This window comes from Medicago sativa, chromosome 5 (genome assembly GCF_051527215.1).
Source record: "Medicago sativa cultivar Bolivia chromosome 5, Bolivia_mono, whole genome shotgun sequence".
Taxonomy (NCBI): domain Eukaryota; kingdom Viridiplantae; phylum Streptophyta; class Magnoliopsida; order Fabales; family Fabaceae; genus Medicago; species Medicago sativa.
In genome coordinates this window covers 18,382,510-18,390,160 of record NC_140753.1, presented here as the reverse complement: position 1 = coordinate 18,390,160, position 7,651 = coordinate 18,382,510, and the positions used below count along the sequence as shown (strand labels likewise).

General features: G+C 36.1%; 1 long non-coding RNA gene across 1 annotated transcript; it reads right to left on the bottom strand.

Annotated features, from left to right (window-relative positions):
* Window positions 1–5,105: 5,105 nt before the first annotated feature.
* On the bottom strand, window positions 5,106–6,612 carry LOC146920715 (uncharacterized). The gene is made up of 2 exons (XR_015011883.1): window positions 6,463–6,612; window positions 5,106–5,913 (listed from the first exon to the last, which is right to left on the bottom strand). It is a non-coding gene; the product is annotated as an uncharacterized LOC146920715 (long non-coding RNA).
* Between the last annotated feature and the right edge of the window lie 1,039 nt (window positions 6,613–7,651).

Sequence of the window (7,651 nt, the reverse complement as noted above, 5' to 3'; positions counted from 1 at the left end):
AACAATTCAGCTACAACTTTATCGGAGTCCTACTGCACTGTATGATCCGTTCTAGAAATGCACCTTCATATATATGATGTTAAGATCCCTCTAATATGATAATTCTACCACTCTTATGGTACCGAGACCCCTCTTACCTATGCTAAATAGTTGAAAAATTGGGACCCTTTCTAAGGTAATATAATTTTCTTGGTAGTTTCTAGGCTAAACTGCACTTTTCACCCTCTAAGTTTTAAAATGTTGCAATTTTGACTCCCTATTAAAAAAAAGGCAAAAGTGACCACTCATGTTTAGGGAAATATGCTCTTTTGACCCCCTAGCATAAGGGGAATATGATCTTTTGACCCTTTATCTTCTCAAAAAGTTGCGATTACGACCCCTTTTTTGGAACATGTGGCGACTTCTTAGTAGTTTTGGGACGAAAGGAGCCAAAATTGTCATTTTTTTAATAGGGGACGAAAATCGCAACATTTTAAAACTTAGGGGGCGAAAAGTGCAGTTTAGCCTAGTTTCTATTATAAAATATCCCAATTGGATATAATTTCATATTAGGTCAATGGAGATATTATATATAAACATTGTGTTCTTTGGATTGGAATGTAGAAAATTGAATTACATTTATTTTACATGTTAATTATTTTTCTCTGTTTGGTATAAGGTGTGTTGGTGTGTAGGTGGCTTGAGGTGATGGTTATTGTGCCAAGTGAAGTGACACTCACATTATTTATGGTTTTGTTTCTCCAGGAGGCTCATGAAAAATTGGAAGGCATTGGAGCTATCTTGGCATTCAGTGTTATGAGCAATAGGGTTGCAACTCTGCAAAAATAATAAAATGGAAGATGTTCTCCAATATGGATCAATAAGTTCTCGAGACATTTGAACGCATAAGGGTGTAAATGCCTAAATGGAAATAGTATCTAATTAATTAGGACTAATAAGGGGAAAATATAATTAACCATCTCACAACCAAAATGTAAGGTGTCAGCAACTTACATTACAAAATTAAAGTGAAATTTGGGACATGCAACACCTTCTTATAATTGTCATATCCAATTGAAAAATGATATTTGTACAACTATTTTATGATAAATTTTGGATAATTTTTTCCATCATACTCACGTTATGTTTAGTTGAAGAAAATTGCTGTTCACACATTAGAGAAGGCTGGGACACACATGTAAAATACGTTTTTGCCCCCTCGGCAGTTAACTGCCGAGGAATTAAAAATCCGGCTGCAGTTAACTGCCGAGGATTTCCTCGGTAGTTAACTGCTGAAGTTTTCTGAACTTAAACAAAACGAAACAGAATCAGTTCCAGTTTCGAAAATTGCTTTCAAACACATCCAAAACCACCCCAAGTGCCCATCCAATTTCGATTTTTGAGCAAAATCAAGTGCATCATCTCCATTTAATCACAAGTAAGTATCTTGACTCATTTTTAATCATAATGTTAGTTTGTGTAGTTTTTTTTTAAATAAAATTGGTAGTTTGCATGTGGTTAGGGTTGATGTTGGAATTGATATTTAGATGATTGCATGTACTTTATAATTGAATGTAGGTGTTGTGAATGTTGTTTGAATGAGTTTTAAGTACAATGTGGTTTTGAATGATGTCAAATTAACACAATTTGAGTTTGTTTGAAACTTTGCACACAAAGTGTTTGAAAAAATGCCCAAATGAGAATTGTATTGATTTTTTAGTTAGTTATGTACTTAGAGATAAATGTAGTTGATGGAAATGATGTTTAGATTATGTTTAAGTCGAATGTGGTTTTAGAATGTGATGTCAATGGTTTTTAGAATGTGATGTCAATGGTTAGAATGTGGTTTTAGAATGTTGATTGTTGTTAATGTTAATGATTAAGTTATGACTAGTGTGTTTAATGTGTTTGATTATGTTATGGAAAATGATGTTAATTTATTAAAAATTTGTGTAGATATGGCCGATCAGGAGCCCATTGATCCATCTAAGATGATAGGTGGTAGGCGTGCTCAGACACAAAGCTACCGGAAGGAGAAGGAGAGGAGAAACGCACATATCCCAAAGAGGGGAAGAGGTCGGAGGGGGGGGGGGGATGGTTCAGGGAGTTCTCAGCCTTCTGAGGCTTCTCAGGCACCGCCTGAAGAGTCGCAGGTGGTTGACCCGACCCAGGCGGTGGAGTACCTGAATTATCAGGATCACCATGATGTGACCGACGGTGGGTACGACGAGCAGTATATGCCAGAGCAGCCGCATATGCCAGAGGAGCCAGACGAGGATGACATTGCAGCAGCGGCTGCCCCGGAGGTGTTGCCTACGGACGCTCCCTTTCCTGGAGGACCGCAGGACATATCTTTGCTTCACTCTTATGCCAGTCATGTGGCATTGCCGCTTTGGTATAATAAGGATGACGTAAGTATTTTTTTTTTTAAATGTTCTTTCTTTATGTTTAATTACGTGTTTTTTATATGTGTTTTTTTATATGTGTTTTTTTATATGGATGACGTAAGTAAAAACAATTATGTGTTCTTTCTTTTAGTTAACTTTTATATATGTTTTTTTTAATTCCTTTCTTTATGTTTAATTATTTTCTTTATTTTTCCTTTCTTGATTTAAATTGTTTTATTTATATGTTTAGATTATATGTTTTATTTATATGTTTTATTGATATGTTTTATTTATATGTTTTATTTATATGTGACTTGCTTTAAATATGTTTTATTTATATGTTTTATTTATATGTGATTTTTTTTAAATTGTTTTATTTATATGTTTTCTTTATATGTTTTATTTATATGTTTTCTTTATATGTGATTTTCTTTATATGTTTTCTTTATTTTTATTTTAGCATTTGTTAAGTTTAATATTTATTAGTTAAATGTTTACATTGTTTTCAGTGCCGCAAGAAGCGTGTTGTAAAGCCTATTAATCACGGCCCTAAGATTTTGAGTCTCGGACGCCCAAACGACAATCAGAGATGGTTTTGGGATCCGCTTAGGGAGAGTGGCTTACATGACTTGGTTTTCTTGGGCTACGCCACTGTGCCTCACGCTTTGCTGATGACTCTATGCGAGAGGTGGCATTCCGAGACCAGCACTTTTCACATGCCTATGGGGGAGATGACTGTGACTTTGGATGATGTCGCATGTCTTATGCATGTCCCGATTGAAGGGCGGATGTTGGGCCACCGGAAGAAGATGCTGAGACATGAGGGAGAGGCACTACTGATGACTCACTTGGGTGCGTCGAGGTCGCAGGCAGAGAAAATCTGCAATACTGAGTATGGTGGATACATTAGTTATCCTAAGCTGAGGGAGTTTTATACGACGCACCTTGGTAGAGCCAACCTTTTGGCGGATACACAGGATCCAGAGGAGCTGGAGGAGCTGGAGAGGGTTAGGACTTATTGTGTGAAGTGCTACCTTCTATACTTGGTTGGATGCCTGTTGTTTGGGGATAGAAGCAACAAGCGCATCCAGTTGATTTATTTGACGACTATGGCGGACGGCTACGCGGGGATGCGTGCTTATTCATAGGGAGGGATGGCACTTGCATACCTGTACGATGAGTTAGCTCAGGCTTGTTTGCCCGGAGACAGGCAGCTTGGGGGAAGCGTGACACTGCTCACTGTAAGTAAAAATTAAATTTAAATTTAATTTTTTTTGTTAACTATTATTATTTTGTTATATTTTGTTATATTTTTTCGTTAACTTTAATTTTTTTTTGTTAACTATTATTATTTTGTTATATTTTGTTATATTTTGTTATATTTTTTTTGTTAATTGTAAATTTTATTTTTTTAGTTAACTTTAATTTATTTATATGTGATTTGTATGGTTTATGCAGGCATGGTTTTTGTCGCACTTCCCTAAGTTTTACACTGTTGATCCAAACCCGGACTACATTGAAAATTTACCGGTTGCGGCGAGGTGGACTCTTCAGAAGGGTCATGGAGAGGGGGCCACGTATCGGTCATTGCTTGATCGCATTACGTTTGATGACGTATGCTGGAGGCCGTACGAAGGGCACAGGGAGTTCCAGCCTTTCGAGGAGGTATTTTGGTATTCTGGCTGGATCATGTGCGGCGACCGTAGGGTGTACCGTCACCTGCCGGAGAGGGTATTGAGGCAGTACGGATACGTCCAGTCGGTACCTAGACCTCCGACGGATGTTCCAGCGCTGACACCGACTGAGATTGTGCAGGCCTTCTCGGACTTCCGCACTCACACACTTAAGGAGGCTGATTGGGGTGAGCAGGCAGGAGAGCAGCCATGGTGTATGGCAGAGGGCTATGTACGATGGTACACGCTTATGTCTCACCCTCAGATTTTGCCACTTCTTCCGGGAGATGTTCCGAGGCCTCCAAACGAGGAGCAGATCGTTGCAGAGCAGTGGGAGCGGTACGAGGCGAGAAGCTCCCCTGACACCTATGACATGGTTAGCGGCGCTGTTGCCCATGCTGATGAGTTTTTGGGTCAGGAGGTGATGAGCATGACCCCTCAGCAGTTGTATGCGGCCTTGCAGGATGTTAGGCAGCAGATCGCGCCGATCATTACCAGGAGGAGAGCCCAGAGACCGAGGAGGAGGCACCAGCAGCACCAGCATGACCAGGACCAGCAGTAGGATTAGGACTGCTAGTATTTTTAGGATTTATTTTTAGGACTTTGGTGTATTTTCATGACATTTGACCGTTTTGTTAGTACAGTACATTTGTATGTTTTATGTTTGGTTGGATGACATTTTTTTATGACAATTGCTCGTTTCCGTATTATATTTTCAATTTCAGTTATGTATGTAATTTGATTTGACTAACTTTATGGTTTGGCATCGAAACAATGTGTTTACAATGTGTAAAAACACATGTAACAGGTTCTGCCTTCAACCTGGTTCTGCAAATTCTGGCTTCAGGATTACTCGGCAGTTAACTGCCGAGGAAATGATGAAACCGGCGGTAGTAAACTGCCGAGGTTTTCCTCGGTACTAAACTACCGAGGTATTCCTCGGCACTTAACTGCCGAGTTTTTTATTTTTTTTTTTGTTTTATTTTGTTTAGAATAGAATTGTGTTAGAAAATTATTAGGAATTCTTTAAAAATTATTTTATGTTATTTAAAATATTGCGATAGAGTGAATTCGAATAAATATTGCGATAGCGTGAATTCGAATAAATATTACAATAGCATGAATTCGTTCGAATAAATATTGCGATACAGGTTTCGTTACATTACATAAATGGGGCATTCCAACTACAACAATTGTCTTACCTCTGAAATGGGGTAAATTCAAACTTGCCAAACAACAAGACTCAAGCTTTTCGCTCCGCATTCATGCTTTCCTTTGAAAAGAATAAATTTTTGTCAGGCTTGATTTAGATGATGGTATTCAAGTGCCAACGAAATGAGGTCCATTCCTTGACACTTAATACCATCATCTAAGCAAGTCTAACAAAAATTTAATCTTTTCAAAGGAAAAACATAAATGCGGAGCGAAATGCTTGAGTCCTCGCCGTTTGGCAAGTTTGAATTACCCCATTTCAGAGGTAAGACAATTGTTGTAGTTGGAATGCACCTTACCCTAACTAAAGACGATCTTCTGGCGGAATCAAGTTGTTGATGATATCTTCAGTTGATCTCAGCAACGTCACCCGCATATCGATCCACTGGAACTTTGTGTGCTCCCAATACATGCTCGTCACGTTTTCGTCGTTCTTTAACTCCACCCAAGTGAATGATACGCTCCCCTCGTCGAGCTTTGGACGTTTATACAAAATATTTTGCACCCTCCTTGTGTCTCTGGGGTTGACTCCTTGGTAGAATTCATTCAGTTGATCCTTGAGACCTCTTAACGCTACATCAAGGCATCGAACCTTCAACCTATGAGTTTCTCCGCCGTTGAATGTTGCATGAACGTCGATCCATCCGGCCATTGTTTCAAATCTACACACATAGAAATTTAAAAGAATCAATGAAAAACTCATTCAAACATTGCAAATTATACATAGACTCTAAAAATCATAAAAATAACCCTAAAATGTAATTGTCTAAAAAAAAAAAATTAACGTAAAATATAGCAAAATTATTCAAATTATATTTACTCTTAAAATAAATCATATAGTCTTACTAAAATAAAATTAAAAATATAAAACACCAAATAAAAAAATAATCCTAAATTTTTTAAATTATAACATAATCATCATGCAAACATTTTAACAAAATTAATCAACTAACATCTAATCTAAAAATGATTTATAACATGTAAATCTAATTAAAAACTAAAATAAAAAATTAATTTAAAACACCAAATTAAAATATAACCAATAAACTTTAAACTATAACATAAACATCATACAAACATTTTACTCTAAAAATGAATTATACTATGTAAATCTACTCAAAAACTAAAATAAAATAAATATACTCAAAAACTAAAAAATAAAAACATTTATAACAACTAAAATTTAAGTTAATAGCATTATAATTACTTACTTGTGATTTTGTTGAATAAATTTGGTTGGATTTGGTTGGGTTTTTTAGAGAGATTTGTGAGAGAGATTTGAGACAAAAAATTTGAAGATGTGATGAATAATGGAGATGAGAAAGCTTCTGCCAGACTTGTAGCAGAAAACTTCGGCAGTTAACTACCGAGTTATTCCTCGGCAGTTAACTGCAGCCGGATTTTTAATTCCTCGGCAGTTAACTGCCGAGGGGGCAAAAACGTATTTTACATGTGTGTCCCAGCCTTCTCTAATGTGTGAACATCAATTTTCTTAGTTGAAACATTGGTGTCAAGTTGGAAGAAAATTGAAAGGTTGGAAGAAAAGTGAAAGGTTGGAAGGTCATACACCAAGTCATGAGACTTTGAGTTACTATTGTGTGAATTGAAAAAAATAAAGTGCGGAGGACCCCACATAAAATAGAACACACACATTAGTAGTGTTTATATCGCGGTATTTAATATTTTAATACATGATAACGATAAAAATACTAATATTTTTTTAAGGAAATAATAATAATAATAATAAAAATAATAATATTTATTTATGCATATCACTTTCCATAATTTTAACTTATGTTCGTTGTGATAAGTTTGAGTATCCATGAGTTTCTTATCCATAAAAGTTTTTGAACTAATTAGCAGGTTTGCTTCATTTTTTATCTTATCCACAAAAGTCTTTGAACCGATAAATTAGCTCCCACAAATTCTAAATAAAGGACTCCACTCAATTAATAAAACACATCAAAGAGTGTTCTTTATATAAATCTTTATTTAAATCTCTGCTGAGTTGTTGAGAACTCTTTCTATATTATCCCTCTTTATGCTCGATACACTTCCGAGCTAGCTCTCCCCTTTCTTTTTTGTCCCTTCGAAATTAAGAGTGTTCCTATGATCATAATCCTTTTTAAGATATAATGTCACGCAAAATTAAGAATGATCTTCAGAGCATAGTCCCTTCAAAATAAAGAGTATTTTTGAGATCATAGTCATTTTTCATCAATAATGTCTCTTCAAAATTAAGAATAATCTTAAGAGTATAGTCCCTTTGATGTTTTCTTAGCTTGAAGAAGTTAGAGGTTAGAATGGTGGTAACACCATATTTAAGTGGTCGCAATACCATAGTAGAGTGGTCATGGTACCATATCCGAATTCTTATCTATAGTCACGAATTTCTCGATT